Here is a 21,157-nt window from a genome sequence, read left to right as displayed (position 1 = left end):
AACACGCTATACAAATATTCATTTGATTCCAAGCACCTTACAGAATTAATGATACTAACTTCCCAGAGTTGATTATGTCCCAAAGTTGATTGAACACTAAAGCAATATTTCAATAATAAAAAAAAATAGTAATAATAAAAAGACACTTTAATGTAGGAACTCCTGAGAGCATTAAGGTAAAATATTCTCACAAATAAGGGAAACTGTTTCACAAGGGGGTGAACTTTACTCACAACAGCCTCTACATAATACCAGTCTCAAATAACAGGGATGCAAACAGGTAAGGGGGGAAAAAAAGGTTTTTTTATTTGCTTTACATGCTCATTTGTAGTTATTCTTTATTACCCTATATGTCCAAAACTATAATTTTTCATGAAAAAAAAATTTAAATTGTTGCAGCATTTTACCAAAATCAACATTTGGTTCAAATCTCATGTTATAAAAGACAAAGTGCTATGCAGGATATTTAAAGACAATATTGGCTGATTAGATGGCAATGCTGTTTGCCACATCTCAGACCTCAAATACATAAAACATTACCCATTATAGACATAGTAATTTTAAAGTAAAGAGTAAAGAAAACACTGTACAGTACTTACTGAAACAACCAGTTCTTTATTTACCCTAATAAGTTCACAAGTACCATTGTAAGATCATTGGATCTATACAAATCCCATTGGTGACCTATTTTGATCTCAAAAAGGTGAGTTCTCACTGAAAGGTGAGGAGTTTGCATCTATGCAAATAAAGATTATAATGAGCTCTAAAAGAACAATCCATAACATTTGCAATGGACAAGGTGTAGACACTGGTTATGGACTGCACTTAATGAATCTTTGGTGCCAGATGTGGGAATGAAGCTGGGCCAGCGGTAGATCTGTGCATCTAGGCTGAACCATCTCCAAAGCTGTTTGGTGGAGAAAAGAAATAGAAAAAGATGTTAGAGCATTTTATAAGGAAATGGACAAGTTTACTGTGGGTTAAAATACTTATTTCTCACAAACAATATTGGGCATTGAACACCATGTACAAGGCAGCAACATGCACAACATACAATAATTTTAAATATTTTCTAATTATTATAGTTATATTTATAATTAAATACTAATGCTAAATACTTTAATAATGAAAGTTATTACAACAGTAATATTTCTTATAAGGTTTAATATTTTTATTTAGCAATAATGATAATAAATAAAAAAGTTAATATATTAGCACAAAATTTCAGGCCAAATTGTGCAGCCCTACAAACAAGCAAAACAAGCCTGGTAATGTTAACTTTTTTCAATTTGTTTTATAAAAATCTCAATTTTAACCAGGAGAGGGAAAAGAGGGAAAAAAAAAAAAAAAAAAAAATTTGCAATTACATTTTTTCTCCAAATCGTGCAGCCCTAATAAAGCCGGGGACACACCTAATGATTGTAAGGCCGATTATGAACGTAAATTGATATGACTGATCGCGCTCAAACGCGTCCAGTCAGAGCCAGTTGCGTTCAGTCTGTGATTACAGTCGGTGTTCAAATTCCATGTGAAAGCAGGCACGTGCACACATAGACATAAAAGGGGGCTTGAGCACCTGCCCTTTTTCTTCCTGGAGAGAAAGTGCCCTTTTTTCAGGGGTGTTTTTTTTTTTTTTTTTTTAAATAAATGAATAAATATTCCTGTTTGCGCACAGCTTCCCTGTCAAAAATATATTTACTGAATAAAAAAAATAAAAAAACAATAAATACTATATATCAGGTCGGCTTTGTTGAGTTCAGCAGCCCTCCCTCTGCGACACGCCATTCATTCCCGCATGCGCGCGCGCCACGCTCATGTTTGCTGCTGGCTGAAAACTTTTGATAACTATTCCCGGGAAAATACAACTGCTGTCTGCCGATGAGAAACGAAAAAGAAAAAGCCCTAGATGGATCCATCCCGTGCATTTCTTTCAGGTAGCCTATGCATGTTCACAAACATGTGGAATTTTTGGCTATTTAAGGGCTAAATGTATTATTTATACGTTTAGCGCCACGTTAATAGTTTGACCACCATCAACGCTTCTGCCTGATTTGATACTAATGTAATTTGTCCTATTATAATTTAAATTATTTAAATGTGCTATGCATTGCATTTTGAACCATGTTAAAGATATCTGTAGGGCTCTCAATACCAGAAGAGGAGCATCCATGAACCACATTATTAGACAGTTTTCTAAGGATGCAAAATTTATTAAAACTATTTAAAAATCATAATACAGCATTACATAATGCTATTCTTAAATCTACACTTACACAGGATAATACATCAATAAAAGTTTAAACCCTTGCATGTTTGATGTCCATATATTCTTGTTGAAAAAATGACAGTGGCTGTAGCATTTCTATCATAAAGAAGTGGATGAATATTATTATTTAACTAATAATACATTTTTAATTATGGTGCTTGGCTTTAATCGTGGATTTGATCGTGCTGTGCTGTGTAACAACAAAAATCAGCAGGCTTTTGGCGCCCTCTGCAGGCATTTGATATAATATATAATGTAATTATAACATTTCAGGGAAAAAAACTCTTGATGTGTTTAAATGTGCAGATTAGCTTGTTTTGGTTAATTTAGAAGAAATCTACAGATGCAAACAGATGGATGGTAGTAGGCTTATAATAAACACAATTTAAATGTGTAGGGTTAGGGTTAAGTTTTCTTTCCATTAGAGTAAAAGACATGGCAACAAAAATGAACCAAAATCTTAAAATTATCCACTACATGAAAGAAGTATACCAATAACACCAAAAGAATTAAAACGATTTATTGATTTGTGCAAAATAAACAAATTATTAGTGAAACTATGTCCCTCTCCTTAGTGCAGTCATTTATTATAAATATATATAGCTACTTGAAAATAGTAGCTCTTGTGACAAACCTATGAATATCAAAGAAGACCATGGTCTCTGTGTGAACTGATTATTTTGTAGAAATTAAGAATAAAACAATTGCGTGAGTGTGAGGGAATTAAAATAAATTGGTAAGGAAGTCAGAGTTGTCTTAATATATTTAAGGGTTTATTTTTTTTTTTTTTAAATAAATAATTATGAGAAGTGCCCTTTTTACCCACTTGAGCACCTGCCCCCCAAAATGTCTGTGCACGTCCCTGTGTGAAAGTATATAAATCTGCTTCAGGAGCAGGAAACAATCGCTGTGTGTTGAGCACAGTCTTAGAATGTTATAGCTAGTTGTTAAATGTGTGCCCGGCTTAAAAGTGAATTTACATATTGTCGCTGTCAGACAGATACCTCATATTTAATTTAACACTGTTGTGGCTTTATATAGCTATGGTCAAACACTTGCATGTGCCACAATATTATCATTTTATGAAAATCAAGCTCAAATGGAGTTACAAGGTTTTGACCAGTGAATGAAAGGTATATTATCTGTTACGGATAAGGGTAACATCTGTTCCCGAAACGGAACCTGGTCGCCTTTAGGTGGCGTTCTAGATTCTGTTGTGTCTGTGTTTGTCTTTGTTTTGCAGGGTGGAGTCAAGTAACAGGTGTAACAGGTTGCCTATAATGAGTGGACTGATAAAAGGATGTCTTTCTAGAGATCGTTGGATCTGCACTTGGGTTCCTGCTTCATTTGGACTTGATCTCTCTCCAGCACCAGTTTGTGTTACTGTTATTTTTGTTTGTTAGTTTATTATGTGTTTCTTCTTTAAATAAATATATTTTTGAGTCAACTTGAGTTGAGCATGGCCTCCCCGTTTTTGTTAGCTACCATGAGCCAGGTAGTATGTAACGTGGGGGCTCGTCTCGGAGTAACTGAAAGAAATAATCAGTAATTTTGATTGTTCTTGATTGAGTAGATTTCAAAGCCGTGGGGAGAGACTTTTTTTTTTTTCCTTTTTCTTTTCTTGTGTTAGAGATAAGAGATCAAGTAAGTAAATTTATTATTATTGAATATTTGGTCTGGGGTAAGTTGTCATGGTGTTGCTTGTGCTTGATTCATTGAAATGTGATTAGTAGGTTTACTTTGTAAAAGTTAGCCTCGTGTTAGTTAAAGAGCGGTTAACGCTGTTTCTAATTTTAATTTTTTATTTTAGTTTTTTGTGTTTGATGTGTCGGACGCGGGTAGACTGCTGGTGGTGGCAGCTGAGCTGCATGTGGGCACATTGAAGAGGTTAGGGTTTGAGTTTGTTTTGTTAATTTTACGAGGCAAATCTATGTAAACCTACTCTTTTTCTAATAATAATGATAATGATAATAATAATAAAAAAAAAGTTTCATCTTGCACTTCGCAACCTCTGCCACTATCCTATGAACCAAAAACCAAAAAGAAAATGGGGTGATTCGATTGTTTTCATTAATTTCTAACTCTTCTTGTTGAAATCAAATAGTTTATAATGGATAAGTTACGAGTTTTTTAGCGGCGCCGATGGAGGAAAAAAATTGGAAGGTCTCACGAAAGATCAATTGCGTAAAGCTGGTGAGCATTTTAATATTGAATTGTTATTTTTGTTTGTTAGTTTATTATGTGTTTCTTCTTTAAATAAATATTTTTGAGTCAACTTGAGTTGAGCGTGGCCTCCCTGTTTTTGTTAGCTACCATGAGCCAGGTATGTAATCCGTCACGGGAACAGCATCTGAGACATCCCATTACGTTTTCATCAACATAGATGATAAAGTTTATTGTAGCTTATGGGCACTCGGTTTCATTGTTGAAATCTCATGATCAAAACCTCATGATATGATCAAGCGCTACAACAAAGGATATTTAAAACCGTATGCTTCAACTAGATGGCAAAGACAAAGATTATTCTCGGCTCTTCAAATACAAAAAAACACTAGCTATAAATGGACAGTTTTTCTTGAGTAAGGAAAAGCCTGCACTTACGCAAACCTCAGTTCTTTATTTTACCCTTGCACTGCAAACAAGCAGAGATCTCTGACTCCAAACTTTAACAGATGACCAATAGCATTAATTTCATTAGCTCATAACTGTTACAATGACGAAATATAGAGATACAAGGTTTCGGCCCAACGGCGTGATATATTCTTATTTGTAGCATTTATTTTTTTACTTATTTTTTTGGAATTTGAACACAGTGGTTGGGGAAACACTGGTTTATATAGTGGTATGTAAATATGGGATAGTTCAAAATTCTGTCTCAGTAGAGAGCTGTCATCTGCTCATGTGAATAGAAGTGGCTGTCCTGAAGAAAGCTCAAACGTGGGCTCTCATCAAAACTCATCCGGACGGAGCGTGAGAGCAATCCCGTGAAAGGCAATAAAGAGTGCAGCACGTATCTGTGAAGGAGAACAGAGCTGTGAGGGCATGAATGACAGTAGGGCTGTGTATTGCCAAGAATCTGGCGATACGCGCCACGATCCAATATATTGTGATACATTGCGATACTGTAAGAAAGGCGATATATTGCAATATTTCTGGGGAGAGGGGAAAGAGAATCTTTATAAAGAGAATCTAATTTTAGAAAAAAAACGGTCATAAAGAACAACCATATGCATAAAACCTGACAAAAAAAAAATAAAAAATCATTTGCATTTATATCACAATCACTATTTTGTGCAATATAAATACAGGGAAAACAGTAAAGTGACTGCAGGATTCTTTAGGTGTATATGTTTTAAAGGTTCACAGTATAGCAGTTTTTAATTTCTAAAGTATTTAACAACAGGAAGTCAGTCTATTTGATGACTTTGTTTTTTTTTTTGTAAGTGTGCAGTACATATTCTATCGAAACGCCACTCTCAGCAGCGGGTCACGTCGGGATGTTAAGCGAGCTCTGAGATTCAATGTGTTTCGAGGATTTAGATTTTAACATGGCCTATTTTGCCAACAGGACAGAATTCTGCGTGAGTCAGGCAAGCAGAATAAAATGCACTGTAAATAAACATTAATAAAACAAATGGTTAAGTCACTAGTACATGACCTCCCATGGCTTAATGCTTCCATAAATTAAATGTATCAACTTTATTTTTCATAATCTTTTTAACAAAAAAACAACAGCACCACCAACAAAAACCATGCACTGACTAACAGTATCTTTAATTCATTACCTTGTGCAAGTGTGATAAGAGGGTCCTCACCAGGTCAGGTTTCCACAGCTGGTGCACCCAAGGCGGCAGAATCAAAGAGACTAGAAGGGGGAGAAAAAAAAAAAAAAAAAAAAAGTCCCAGACACATCACTCATGTATGAAAGGAATAGATATAACACACACACACACACACACACACACACACACACACACACACTCTAAAAGGAAAACAAAAAACAAAACTGTAGAATCAAGTTCTTTTAGTGGAGAAGCAACAAACCATGGAGTCTGTGAGTATTCTATAAATCAAACCAACGTGCCATTAGAGATCCACTGTATTAACTGTGTTAGATAAGTAAAAGAATAAAATGACAGCATTATTACTTTTTGTTATGAAGCTATGGCAGTTTGTTTTGAATTTATATTTATATTAAATGTGTTTTTAAGCTACCATCTTTCATAATTTCCATAGGTTTGTCCACATTTTTCCTACACCCCACAGCGCTTTGCACAAACTACAGGTGTAACTTCCATGAAACTGTAAACTTTTTTTTCCTGTGTAGTGATGCATGGTTTCACCATGACCTACAAAAAAATGAATGGCCTCACAATAAAGCAAAAGAAAGGGCTATCAAGACCCAACTCAACTGCATTGTGTTCCACTTAAATTGTGGAAAGTGATTAAAAAGAAAAAAAGAAAAAAAAAAAAAGAAAAATTATATATGTACATTTTAAAATGTATTTTCATAATTTTTTTCAGGATTAACCTACACTACCTAAAAGTTTGGAAACATTACCATTTTTAATTTTGAGTGAGTTTCTTATGCTCATTAAGGCTGCATTCATTTCATAATAAATACAGAAAAAAACAAATATTGTGAAATATTACAAATTAAAATTATGGTTTTCTATTTTAATATACTTAATTTATTCCTGTGATCAAAGCTGAATTTTCAGCATCATTACTCCAGTCTTCAGCGTCACATGATCCTTTAGAAATCATTCTGATATGCCAATTTATTATCAATGTTGGAAACAGTTGAGCTGCTTAATATTTTATAACCCGTGATACTTTCAGGATTCTTTGTTTTCTTTTTCTAAAAATCTTAATTTTTTTCTTTCATTCTTTGTGTTCCTTTTGAAGGACTGATATGCTATATTTTTACTATAAAAATCCTATGACAAACATGTCTTCTAATATCTTCAATTGTTGTGAATACCGAGCTGCAGCGGACACATTTGTAAAGACTTTACTTGGACCCATTGTGCGAGCTGTCTCTTTAATACCGCGTGGTTTACATGTTGCTGCTGATTGGGCTGACATTTGACACACCCACCAATCAAGAGGAAACATCAAACCCCGTTGCACACCGTTTCCAAGAAACATGTTGTTCAACATGAAAACCATAGCAAAATGTTGCGCAGCGGTTTGAACTTGAACGTGTCCCTGATCTCCGTTTGTGCGCTCTTTCACACTCACAAAGCGCTGACGCAGAAGAAGAGCATAGTTCACCCAAACATGAAAATTCTGTCATTTACTTACCTTGTTGTTGTTGTTGTTGTTGTTGTTGTTGTTGTTGAAGGTAAGTGAGTGACAGAATTTTCATTTTTGGGTGAACTATCCCGTTAAAACCAAAAACACATACCTTGTTTTATTCATTTTTGTTTAATATTTTTGTGACTTACTGAGTGATGTTTTAGCTTGATTTTAAATGATCTTCCTTGAGTAACTAAGACTGTCATAAAAATGCTATTCTAAAATGTCTACAATTAATCAGCCTCTCCTCGTCCATAAAGGCCCATCAGCACGGAAGAGCCTAGGTCGCTCCCAGAAAAGATTCTAATTATTTACAAAGAGCAGCTTCTGTTCATTACACCAAGACATTAACATTAACTTAAAGCAAACAATCTACTGAACCTTTCATGTTCTCGTCAGTATGTCAGAAGCTTTCCGGACACGATGATCCTTGTTGCAGGCGATGTGCTGCATACTGTTGCGATCAGGCTCTTGAAGACCCTCTTCAGAACCTCCGTCTGCCACAGCCTGATGTCGTTCACCCCCGAGCACTAAAGCTCTGATGCTCTTGTCACCATTCAGGATCGTGGATACCTGCGCAGCAACATCGAGAACATGAGCACCAGGAAAACAGTGACAGCGCACCTTACCTTTAGCTGAGGTAGCATGGATGTGCTACAATAGAATCACAGATGATCACACCACGTTCAATTTGAACACTGGGAATGATAACCTGCTTTTCAAATATACTTAAAATATTATTAAATTAATCCATGGTTGCAGCCCTAATAAAATAAAACATTCATGTATACAATAGTCTACATGTGGGAAGAAGTTTGGTGGTGGAAGGTAGACACCCAAGATTACTACTTAAAAGTTACCCAAAGCTACTTAAAGTTACTGACATGTTAGAGCAATAAAAAAACATGCATGAATGAGAATAAAGCACAGGACATGTCTGATTAACCTAACAGTGCTTTTGCTATCTGACACATTTGAAATGCTGCTGTCTAGTGTAGACATGGTGTAAGGAAAAACAAGGTGCAAAATATTTATACATGTACAAGGGGTGTAATGGTTCAAATTACTCACATTTTGGTCTGTATCATGGTTGAGTCACCGTAGTCACTGCTTCAGTACTCTTCGGTATGTGCTATGTTAAAAAAAGAAAAGACTGCTGTCAAATAAAAAGAAAAGTACAAATAATCAAAGTACAAGCAGTAGCACTAATAAATAAAGCAAAAATATAAATTAAATGAAATAAAGCAGTGCTTTTCAGATTTTATGGTCTTAACAGTAGTTTTCAGATACAGAAATTGAATAATCAAACACTCGTATCAAACAAAGTTTACAAAGAGTGACTGTTTTGTCCATGTTTTTTCACCATTGCTGTTGAAACGTTATAAAGCCAGAATGTTCCCAGACAGGATATTTTTATGATGAAGATTGTTCTATCAGTGGCTTGTCTCCTTCCACTGCCACCACAACACACTAATGAACTGTGAGGAACAAAAGTTAGCAGAACTCAAACCATATAACAGATACACTGTCAGAATGATCTGAGATTAACCACAGTGTGAATGTGTGCCGAACCGCGAGTGGAGAATGGTACGGTTTATTTTTGTTAAATGAGAACCGTTACACCCGTAATATGTACATGTACCTTGTAATGTGCCCTAAAGATCAGTTTTTGTTTCATGGAGCTCAGACCATACTGAGCTGAGATACTGAGGCTTCTAGAAATGTCTATAGCCACAATTTGTTGTGAGCCATGAGACAAGCACGGCCAGCGTGGTTACAATAAAATAAAAATCTAATGGTTTTGCAATACCAATACAAAAGGTCATCACTCAAAAAAAAAAGAAAAAAAAAAGAAAATTAAAATTGGCCAAGCAACCAACTTTATAATTTTTGGACCACCTGAACAGTTTACTCTTGTACGGTGAAAATCGGTGGATAAAATACAGTCATCGTTGTTGCAGTTAAAAATAAAAATATATAGGACATGAAAATGTAGTTTGTGGGAGAAGAGACAACTGGACCTGTAGCAAAACGATGGTACTCAAATGGCCAATGGTGGCCTCCATTCAAAGTCCGAAGAGTGTCAGGATGATGGAGGCACCACAGCCAAACATCAGGCCAGATTTCTGAATCAGGTAAGCAGAACAAACATTAATAAAACAGATGGCAAAGTTTCAAGTACAAGACCTCTAATGGCTTAATGCTTTCATAAATGAAATTTAGGAACTTAATTTCTATCAGCATATAAACAACATTCGTGCTACATTTATGACAAATTAGAATCAGAAATGCCTGGAAAAATAAGATATTTGACCTGATGTCAGAAAGTTGAACCTCCTTAAAATAATCTACTTTAAGCAAGTCATTAAATATGAAAATCTCATGAAAAATTACTAAATTACATAACATACGAAATACAAAACAGACGAGCAAAGAAAATGCATGGGGTGAACAACCACCTATAACAAAGGTATAAACAATATATTATATTAATGACATAATATATAATACATTAAAAAATAAATAAACACACACAAAAAAAAAAATCATACGAGTATGATTCTCCAGTGGATGTGTGGAGAAGAAACATTTAATAAGCTTTATAAATACAGTAACATTACTAAACGCTTATTACGTGCCATTGGGGTTCCTGCATCCAGCTCAGTGACACGTCGCGCGGCCATTCATAAATCACGTGACCACAAGCCATTTGTATTAGATGACCGTTATTCATTCATATCAGATGACCGTTGATTTACTATAGTACACTCGACCTATTGACCCCTCAACATTTCTTTCGCAATTTACCTCAGTAATCTGTAAATACTAACATTTGTATATATAGCGTTCCTATTTATTATTAATTACCAGTTCGTTTTTTTACATATTTAAAGTTTTATTTGGTTAAGTCGGCTTTAAGCCGTTTGTCGTCAGCAAGTTGTTGGTAAGTATTAATTAGCCTTTTGACATAACATGTTGAAATTAACAATATAATAGATACAACTAAATACCATAATAGTTACAAATTCAACAATAACCACCTCACCGAAAAACCGTAAGCGGTCCTGAATCTCCCCGAGAAAACAGCGGTGGCTGACTGACAGCGTCCTGTTTACATGAGCGCTATTTAACCGACATGATCCAACCACAGGGCGGGGCGGGGAAATTTGAAGCGTTGAGCTGCTTCGATAACTATGATTGGTTTAGCCCATCAGCGCTGAGAAATTTAACAAGCTTTAGCAGCGGCCTGGATGACAAAGGCTTGCACTGGTTAAGTTTAATAAACACTAAACTAACGAAACAAACAATATGAACATGTGATAATCATTATGTAGACAAGTTCAGAGGGTCCAAACTCGGTCCTGCAGTTTAGCTTCAACTGGTCTCCACACCTGCCTGGAAGTTTCTATTATGCCTAGAAATACATTGATTAGCCGTTTCAGATTTAATTTGGGTTGGAACTAAACTTTGCAGATCAGTGGGCCTTCAGGAACAGGATTGGTCACCCTTGCACTAACGTTAGTTCATGCCATGTGTAGTTAAAATGGTTACCTAATGCTGAAACTCCGGCTTCAGTGGATGTGCTGGCCCCGTTCCCCCGACCATAACCACGAAAACATTTACTATACAAGAAAATAATGCCATGAAACAGAATGTACTTACTTTACCTACCTGTAATGAAACCTGCAAAGTGTGCTGCATAGCATGCATGCGAGTCACCTCGTCTCTAATCAAGTGAAAGAGTGATTGGCACGTGCTTCCCAGAAATTAAACCACACCCCACTCCATGACGTATTTACAAATATTTTAGCTCCATGACTTTATATAACATTTTTAGGCAACTGTGAGGGGAAAAAAAAAAAAAAAAAAAATTTGTTAATTTTAATCATTGTTAACTTTGTTTCATTTAATTTTAATTTAACTTTCATGCAACAAACACCTGCAGACTTTTATAATGGCACTCGATTCAAACTTACGTTTTACCCACTGGTCAAAAATGTCCCTTGGCCATGATTTACATGAGCCACAACTTTATTTACAAAGTAAATTAATAAAACTACTACAAAGTAAGTTGATAAAACTCTTCAAATATTAAATATACCAAATGTGATTGTTCATATGCTCTGGTGATATGACAAATTACATGAAAACAACTGGGCCCTGCACATTTTGAGCTTGGGCCCTAAAAAGACTAAAGACTAAATGATTTTGTATATATAACTATAAAAGCTTAATTAAATGCACTTATAAAAAAGAAAAAAAGAAGTCCTTAAAAGCTTGTTACGTTAAAAATCATTGTCTCGTGACAATAAAATTAAATAAAATTTGGCAGATCAAAATATATTTTTACATTCAAAAGGAATACTACAATGACGACATTTTACCAACCATTCTTCAGAGTTTAGTTCTCTTAACCCTCAACCAACATTCATCAACTAGTTAAAAGTAGAGATAAACCTGACAACCTTGTCCTAGACTTAAAATTTAGTCACAAAGTAACTAGTTGAATTGAATGGATTAATAAACATCTAAAAAGTAGTGACCACACACAGGTTTAATAAACTTTTGTATACAATTTCTAGGCACACATTTAGGTTCAATACATAAAACGACAAAACTGACAGTTAATGTTATGTTGTTTCCCCAACTACAGAAAGTTCTCTACAGTCAACAGCACTCACTCAACGACAGTAGCCACAGTATACACTGTCAAAAACAAGGTATGTGCTCATATGCACTCATTGACTTTAATGCATTAAGCCATTGGTTCTCAATTCCGATCTTGGGGACCCACAAAATTACACATTATGGATGTCTCTCTCATCTATCGTGCTGTTTAGAGCTTCTATTATAGGAGTTGAATCATATGTACTAATGGAGACATCCAAAATGTGCAATGCAAGGGGCTTCCAGAACTGGTGTTGAGAACCACTGCATTTAGCAGGTTAGTACAATGTACTTTGTTTTGTTAATGTCTCAGCACCATGGCTTGCAAAAAACAATCGTACTGGACATTGCGAAGAAAAGCCAAAGAGAAGGTGGACAAACAACTGCAGTCAATGCAAGCAGTATCATCACCATCATGGAGGGAGGAGTATGGTAGCATGCAAAGTGACACAAGCAGCACCGTTGATGATGATGATGTCGAATTTATGGATTGTCTGTCCCAAATCGATGAGCCTGAATGCGGCACCATGGCACATGCTTTATATAGTAGTGAATCTAACACAGACTCAGACACAGAGTCTGAACTGCATCCAAATTCCCTGGATGATGACTTGGCAACCTGGGCAACAGAACATAAAATAACACATGTGGCACTAAATTCATTACTGCATATCCTCCGTGAGCATGATTTGAATCTGCCAAAAGATGCCAGGACACTATTAGGAACAGTGCGTTCCAACAGATCTGAAATACAGAACAAGGCTGGTGGCCAGTACTATCATTTTGGCCTTCTTCAATCTATTTCAGGGGTACTCTACAAGAACATGGACATTCTGAGAAACATGAGCAATTTGGAGCTCCAAGTGAACATTGATGGTCTGCCTCTCTATAAGAGTTCTGCAACTCAATTCTGGCCTATTCTCGGAACTGTTCAAAACTTGGTGCAGGAGGAACCGGTGACAATAGGTTTATTTTGTGGTGCTGGTAAACCTAGCTCACTGGATGAGTATCTCCAAGACTTTATCTGTGAAATAAAAGAATTGGGTAATGGTTTTGAATTTGAGGGAGTTAAGTTAACACTAAAGATTACCTCGATGGTTTGTGACGCACCTGCACGTGCATTTCTAAAAAAGGTCAAAGGACACACAGGCTACCATGGGTGCGAAAAGTGCATTCAGGATGGTGTTTACCTGGAGAATAGAATGACCTTCCCCAGAAATGACATGCCTCTTAGAAATGATGAGAGTTTCAGAAATAAAACCGATTCGGATCACCACCATGGCACCTCACCTCTGGAAGAAACCTCACTGGACATGGTCTCTGGATTTCCCCTTGATTACATGCACCTTGTGTGCCTTGGAATCATGAGGCGGCTTCTCCTCTTGTGGCTTCGGCTGGGTCCCCTCACATCCAGGCTGTCAGGATTCCAAGTCTCTGTTCTGACAGAAAGATTGGTTGGTGCCCAGAAAAATGTGCCCATGGAATTTGCACGCAAACCAAGGGCACTGAGGGAAATAGATCGATGGAAAGCGACTGAATTTAGACAATTTTTATTGTACACAGGCCCGGTTATGCTAAAAGATCTACTCACCACAGAGGTGTACAAAAACTTTCTGCTGTTTTTTGTTGGAATTTTCATCTTGAGCAATAACAGCCTAATTAGAGATCACATTGACTATGCCAATGATATTCTGCGACTATTTGTCACACACTTTGGACAGCTATACGGCCCCAAATTCCTGTCCTACAATGTTCACTGTCTTGTACATCTTGCAGAAGATGCAAAGGACCACGGCGTCCTTGACAACTTCAGCGCTTTCAAGTACGAGGACCACCTGCACAAGCTGAAGAGACTTCTGCGGAAACCTACATGTCCACTGAGTCAGATTGTAAGAAGGTTCTCTGAAATGCAAAGGTGCAGCAAAGAAAAAGAGAAAAACAACCCACAGCTGCTCAGAAAACTACATACAGCTGGCCCTCTACCCGAATCTTTTCATGGAGCTACACAGTACAAAGAAATAAAAACATGCTCTTACACTCTGAAACTGGATCGACATATTGCACAATATATGGACATGACTTCGATCATTTTTGGTGGCGCAATATATTGCCTATTACGTTTACACAAAAATAAATTTCACTGACATTTTGCCGACATTGACAGGAAGAAAAAATGCGCCATTTGAGTCATTAAAATGTTTTCCTGACAACTACAGACAGTTTGAGCAATCTACTGGTGCAAATATAAACATGACAGCGTGAAATGGTGCATGCTCACAGCTAGTTTCACACAGGACGCAGAAGTCGCGATTGTCTAGTCGCATTTTTGCATTCCACTGTGCCTCTGCATGGAAATGTGCATTCCACTGCGTTTTTCCATGGAAATGTGTTTGACTTCATGCATGACGTGGCGCTCAAGTTAAAAGATGTTTTTCAAACATGCCTCTAGAAAAACAGATGCCTCAACAGACAGCTAAATCTGTGCCTTTGTTCATATGGACATCTGACAATAGCGTGCACCCTTACTTTACTGAGAAAATTATGTCAGGGAAAAACCTGTAGATGGAAAATCTCCATATAAGTGCCTTTTGTGCATTTGCAAGTACTAGTTATTTTGCAGTTTTTGTTAGCAAAGGTTTATTTATTATTTATTCAACATTATAAATGTAACGCTTCAATTCCAGTATCTAAATATTCTTAAGAGTTAAGTTCATTGTCATTTGAAAGTATGTAGGCCTACTTGCATTATTATGCTGTTATATTATATACGTTTTCATTCAGTGGCATAAAATGGTCTTAAAATGACAATAATCGCATATCGCAATAATATCTGAACACGACACACGGTTTGAGTGCTGAACAAAGAATGATTGACAGCTGCAGTGGAGGGAAGACAAGTTTCCTTGAACTTAAATTTAACAATGTACATATTCTTCTGTCCTTCACATGAAGCTATGGTATGGCTTCAGATGACTTGTCATTATGTCATTAATGACTCACCCTCATGTCGTTCCACACCCGTAAGACCTCCTTTCATCTTCAGAACACAGTTGAAGATATTTTAGATTTAGTCCGAGAGCTTTCTGTCCCTTCATTGAAAATGTAAGTACATTTGATTCCATTGAATTGATTCCACTGAATTGATTCCATTGAATCCTTTCATCTGTTGGCGTTGGTAATGCACTTTTACGTCATTGTTTTTGGCGATTAGGACATCCGCGACATGCACACTTACACACCATTTTAAAAAATAGCTTAAATACAGCGTGCGTCTCCCTCAGACTGTAAACAAAACTCTGGCGCACCAGATAACACGTCAGCAGCGTCTTACATCAGCAGTGCGCTGCGGTTCACTGAACGAGTCGTGAACCTGGATGAACAGACCCGGAAGAGAATACAATGCTGAATAAAGTCGTAGTTTTTGTTATTTTTGGACCAAAATGTATTTTAGATGCTTCAAAAACTTCTAACGAACCCACTGATGTCAGATGGACTACTTTGATGATGTTTTTATCACCTTTCTGGACATGGACAGTGTATGGTACTTACATTTTCAATAGAGGGACAGAAAGCTCTCGGACTAAATCTAAAATATCTTCAACTGTGTTCTGAAGATGAAAGGAGGTCTTACGGGTGTGGAACGACATGAGGGTGAGTCATTAATGACATAAATTTCATTTTTGGGTGAACTAACCCTTTAAATGGAGCAAAAGAAATAGACTAGCACCAGTTTTGCCATATAAATGAGCACAATTATCAATCGGTTATTTAAATATCACAACAGGCCTAATTTCCATTCAATTTCGAGTCTGTGGGAGGACAAATTAGAATGTGGCGGGCCACCACAGTCTAGTTAATGTATGGGAAACACTGATTATGATTAGAAGTGTAACATTTAGTTCATTTTTCAAATTAGATTTTAAAGCAATTAATTTGCAAATAAGACAAACTACGGATCCAGATTGCCCTGCAAATTTGTAAAGCAAAGAACGATGCTCTTTGATATAGCATTTATATATATATATATATATATAAACCACTACATTCTTCTATTGAGAATGTAGTGAAACGCTATGGAGAAAGTCAAACATGATCTCTAAAACAGCCACTAAAAGAGGGGAAAATGTCATCATGCAAGCTTTTCAAACTCATGATGACCACATCTACTAGAATTTATCACATTCTATTGTATTTATTGTGGTAAGTTTAGACTAGTTTTTATAATAGATGATCTGTTAGGGGAATACATTTTTATACTACAACTGTGGCATGATGTAGCTATAGTTTCTAACTGTGTTGCTATTTCTCATAAATGCTATAGATAATTTTCTTTCTTTTTTAACATTGCCCTAGGCATGGTAATAAGGAACCATTAAAAGTCTTACTTGTAATTAAATACTTATTGAAACAAATGCTATAGTTAATTACAAGAACTATGTTATTTTTAAGGCCAAGTACAAGTTAGAAAGAGCTTTAAAATATAGACCTTCTTAAATTGACTAAACAAATGGTTTTGCCCATTTGTATAATATTTTCAGCTAATAATGACAGATATTCCAAGAGATAACAGGAAATGGCAATAAGCTTTGTGCTTTGTTACTTTTGATATGAAACAAAGTCTCAGATGTGTGTGTGACCATAACTTGTTAGAAGCCTTAACCCTAATTCTAGAGAGGAGCATTTTGCTAAATATATGCACATTCATTATAATTTATATAATTTAAATATATTACACATTCATTATAATTTTAATGTTCTTCAATATTTAACAGTAGGGCTTCAATCTTCAGCTGGCTGTCAGTGGCTGGTGGTAGCTGCAGTCTGATTCTGGCAGGTTGGTGGCTGGCAGAGTGTAACATACTCCTTATCACTATTGCTACATGTAGATACATTATTATTATAAATGTATTCTTATGACTCTTCTTTTGTATAATTGACATTTTAGGTGAGTTTATTCCAATTAAAGTGGTCAAATGAACGTGATCCCGACTGGTTGCTTACGGACGCTCAGTCCAGCCAGCCATGGTGAATCAGCGAACTATAAAGCATTCTCTATTACTATTGCTGCATGGTAATACAGAGTATTAATTTAATTTTATAGTGCGAGTGATAGAGAACGCGTAAGCAACTAGTTGTGATCACATTCATTTGACTGCTTTAATTGGGATAAACTCACCTAAAATGTCAATCATACAAAAGTATAGAGTAATAAGATTATATTCATAATAATAAAATAATGTATTTCTTGCAGCGATAGTGATAGGGAACACATTATACTTACAGCGCAACTGCAACTGAGACTGCCAGCCACTAGCAGGTCACGTGATCTGCCAGAATCAGACTGGCAGCTGCCACCAGCTGTCAGTGGCAGCTCCTGACAGCCAGTTGAAGATTGAACGGGGGTTTTATTTAATCTCATATTTAATGCATGTTTGAATAAATCCGAAGTTATTATGACAGCCACCATTTAAATAATGTATAAATAAGTGATATTGGATCGAATCATATTTAATCGGAAAGCAAGCTTGTGAATCTAAATCGAATTTTAAAATTTCTGTCAATACCCAGCCCTATTACTTACTAATTCATTAACTACACTCCTTCTACAAGAATCACATTTTATATTTTGGCTTCAAAAAGACTAAATTGTGGAACTTAGTTTTAAGATGTAAAAATTTTATTTTCATGTCCATTTTTGCTCAGAAATCTAAGGGGACCCATGGTTTAAATGGGCATGATGCCTCTGACCATACTATAAGTAGAAGCGTAGACTATGAAATTCATAAAATTCAGTTTTACTTTTCCCAAATTCAGTTTTGTGTTTTTTTCTTTTCTGGATTCTCAATCCAGTTTAATCATGGAAACTGTGTAATCAAATGGATACAAGTTAAAAGCTTCAGGCATTAACCATATCTTTCACTACAACAACATTTTTATAACACTGTCTACACCAGACATGACTTTTATCACGTCGCACCACAACAGCAACAGCTAAAAGCTGTCTACACTGAACACAACAAAGCCTGGACAATGTCAGAAATAGAACAGGAAATTTGTTTACGGGAATTTGGGATGTCGGGAATTTGTTGCGGCGCATTCAGTCTAGACATTATCACTAATTATAATGTGTGCTATTGTCATGGTGTAAGTGTTGTTTTTAAGACATTTAAGAGCTTTTTGTGCTTGCAGGTGCTTCTGGTGTGAGACGATGGAGCTGCATCACTGATCAATGCACACGTACGATACATTTAAAAACTAAACTTGTAAAATTCTACATTTTATAGTTTAATAAAGATAAAGATAAACCTACCAGATAAACCTACTGTATTGCAGCTGTTGAGAGGACAATTCTGGAGACACTAAATGAGCTGGACATGAAGATCAATCACCTGACTTCAGTGGTCCAGTCACTTGTAGGGAACAGCCGTCTCAATGCTCCAGTGCTGGTGGTGGACAGTGAGGATAATGTCTTTCCTATCACGTCCATGGAGGAACTGGACAATCTGGAAAGAAAATTAAGTGAAAGAGGGATGATGCAAAAGATGGTAAGAATCATTGACCGTTGTAGGTAGTGAAGTCATTTGTGTCCAGTATATTATATGTGTTTTGTTTGTAATGTTTTGGTATTACCTTTTATTTAATAGGTGAGCAGATTGTCCATCAGTGGAGGACACACTATGAAAAAAACCATATGGAGAATCTGCTCCAAAGTCTTTGGTCCTGTAGCCAAAGAACTAAACTGGTGCGGAAGGGGAGAAAAGAGGGGCATCAGAAAAACAAATTTAGGAGCACTCCTAATAGGTACATCCAAAATGTAATTTCTCACAATATACAGTACATGCAATAAATGTTTAAAATGAAACCGTCGATACACATCCAAAGCGTCATTACTCCTCATGAACTTTTCATACAGACTTAAACATATAAATCCATATTCCACATGCTGTGTAAACAGTGTACAATGTTGTTTTATAGACACAAGAGTGTTTTAGATATGGAGACATTTGCTTTTAAAATTACGCATTCATGAGGAAACAGCTGCTATGCTAAGTGACGAAGAACCGTTGAATTATAGCACGTTTACAATAGTTTATACGTAATATTTAACAGCAAGTCTGTCGTCGATTATTACTCTTTTAGATTTAAAAAATATTTTGTCAGAACTTAAAGTACACCAATCACTTCAACAAACCACAAAATCAACCGTTACCGTTAACGTTACTTGATTAAACCACAGAAACTCACATTCATCACGCAACCTTAATTAAGTTAATACCGTATATGTTAAATTTATTTGACTGACCACACATATTAATGACAATTAATAAGATTAGCTACGTACCTTAGCTTTCCCGCCGGACGGACTAATTGCCTTCCACGTGTGATTGTCATGATCTTTGAAAGCACATGCGCAGTGGGAGTTGATTTTAAAAGAGTCGATTCCCTGAATCTGACTAGCCCAATTATCGGAGGAGACTCTAGCACGATATATATATATATATATATATATATATATATATATATATATATATATATATATATATATATATATATATATATATATTCTTTTCACAAAACAAAGGGTTTCTTTTTATTATTTATTATTATTACAGGACGTTGTGATCATCTCAAACCAATTGGCGGTGAACTTTCGCACCTCTCTTTCATTTGTATTTGCCAATAAAATAATTAATATTCGACACACAAAAATTATTATATCCGAAACTGATTATATAAAGACAATAGCGAAGTGACTGAAAAACTGAAAAACATAATGCAGCATTTCAGCACCACTTAAAATGAACAGCGACCAATCAATCTATAAAGCATACGAACGTGAAAACGCTTTAAGAGGCTTAATTTACTAAAACCAAACCTAGTAAACACCATACTAATAAAGCATGTACAGAAAAGCAGTTGAGCCCATAATATGAACGCAACATGTTTAATTAAGCATTTTCCTCCCAATAATGAAAACGCTTAATTGACATTAAAAGACCTAACTTAAACACTATACTAATAAAGCATACTGTACCGAAAAATTGGTGTGTGCAGAATTTGATCTTTCAATATCACTTTAGGCTACATTAGCTTAAGTTTTTTTCCTTAATGGGTTTCTGTGAGGAAAAAGCTTAAATTTAAACGTGTTGCGTCATTTTTGAAAGGCCAGATTGGCTCGACGTGCTCTTTAGCTACATAAGCACGGAAAATATGCTCGTAAGGACTAATTAGAGATAAATTAATTGATACTGACACGTACACAAATATTATGGCTAGTGTAGTCTGGGACATAGCCTATGTTGCTAACATATTTTGCCCAAATTCATAAAAATCCAGCTAAATAAAATCTAATTCAATAAAAAAAAAAATGATTTATTTGTTCAACTTATTCTAGTTTTACCTTTTTAACATTCAGGAGCAGCTATGAAGAATCCGGTGCTTCCGTCGCCAACCGAGGCGGCTGAAAAGCACATAAAAGATTACCTCCGCTTGGCCCCAGGGAGAATGTAAACTGATTTGTTCCTTTTTTAATTCTGTTTGTTTGTTTGTTCGTTAATTTGTTTCATAATTTTAAATAATATAAATAAATTATTTTAAAGTTCTTTGCATGTTAATAAAATAATTCAAATCATTCTACATCGTTTGTGTCTTTCATTCTGAGTGGAAAATACTTGGGTTTAGTTATTATATATGTAGTAGCTGTCGTCAATAGCAGTAAACGTGAGGGAATGTCTAAAATGTCTAATTAAAAACGACGTCTATGCTACATAAATCAGATGTCGCACAGATGTAAGATTCTAATCGTTAACGTCTTTAATACGTCCACTAGACGTCATTCGAACGTCTGAAACGGACGTCTATGCGACGTCTTCCAGATGAGCAAACGCCCTAAAAAATACGTCTTCCAGATGAAAAAGCGAA

The 21,157-nt window shown here is 35.8% G+C and overlaps 2 long non-coding RNA genes across 4 annotated transcripts; both read right to left on the bottom strand.

Moving 5' to 3' along the window:
• Positions 1–224: 224 nt before the first annotated feature.
• Positions 225–13,593, bottom strand: LOC137037711 (uncharacterized). 3 transcript variants are annotated; one of them, XR_010897311.1, is made up of 7 exons: positions 13,526–13,593; positions 11,240–11,409; positions 9,589–9,693; positions 8,639–8,699; positions 7,949–8,140; positions 6,052–6,131; positions 225–907 (listed from the first exon to the last, which is right to left on the bottom strand). It is a non-coding gene; the product is annotated as an uncharacterized lncRNA (long non-coding RNA). The 3 variants fall into 3 exon arrangements; XR_010897312.1 differs by lacking the exon at positions 225–907 and adding an exon at positions 3,139–5,280; XR_010897313.1 differs by lacking the exons at positions 11,240–11,409; positions 13,526–13,593 and adding an exon at positions 10,614–10,694.
• Positions 13,594–18,632: 5,039 nt separating this feature from the next.
• Positions 18,633–20,685, bottom strand: LOC137037054 (uncharacterized). Its single transcript, XR_010897227.1, has 3 exons — positions 20,637–20,685; positions 18,866–18,974; positions 18,633–18,738 (listed from the first exon to the last, which is right to left on the bottom strand). It is a non-coding gene; the product is annotated as an uncharacterized lncRNA (long non-coding RNA).
• Between the last annotated feature and the right edge of the window lie 472 nt (positions 20,686–21,157).

This window comes from Chanodichthys erythropterus, chromosome 15 (genome assembly GCF_024489055.1).
Source record: "Chanodichthys erythropterus isolate Z2021 chromosome 15, ASM2448905v1, whole genome shotgun sequence".
In the NCBI taxonomy this organism is placed as follows: Eukaryota; Metazoa; Chordata; class Actinopteri; order Cypriniformes; family Xenocyprididae; genus Chanodichthys; species Chanodichthys erythropterus.
This window is presented reverse-complemented; position numbering and strand designations above follow the sequence as displayed.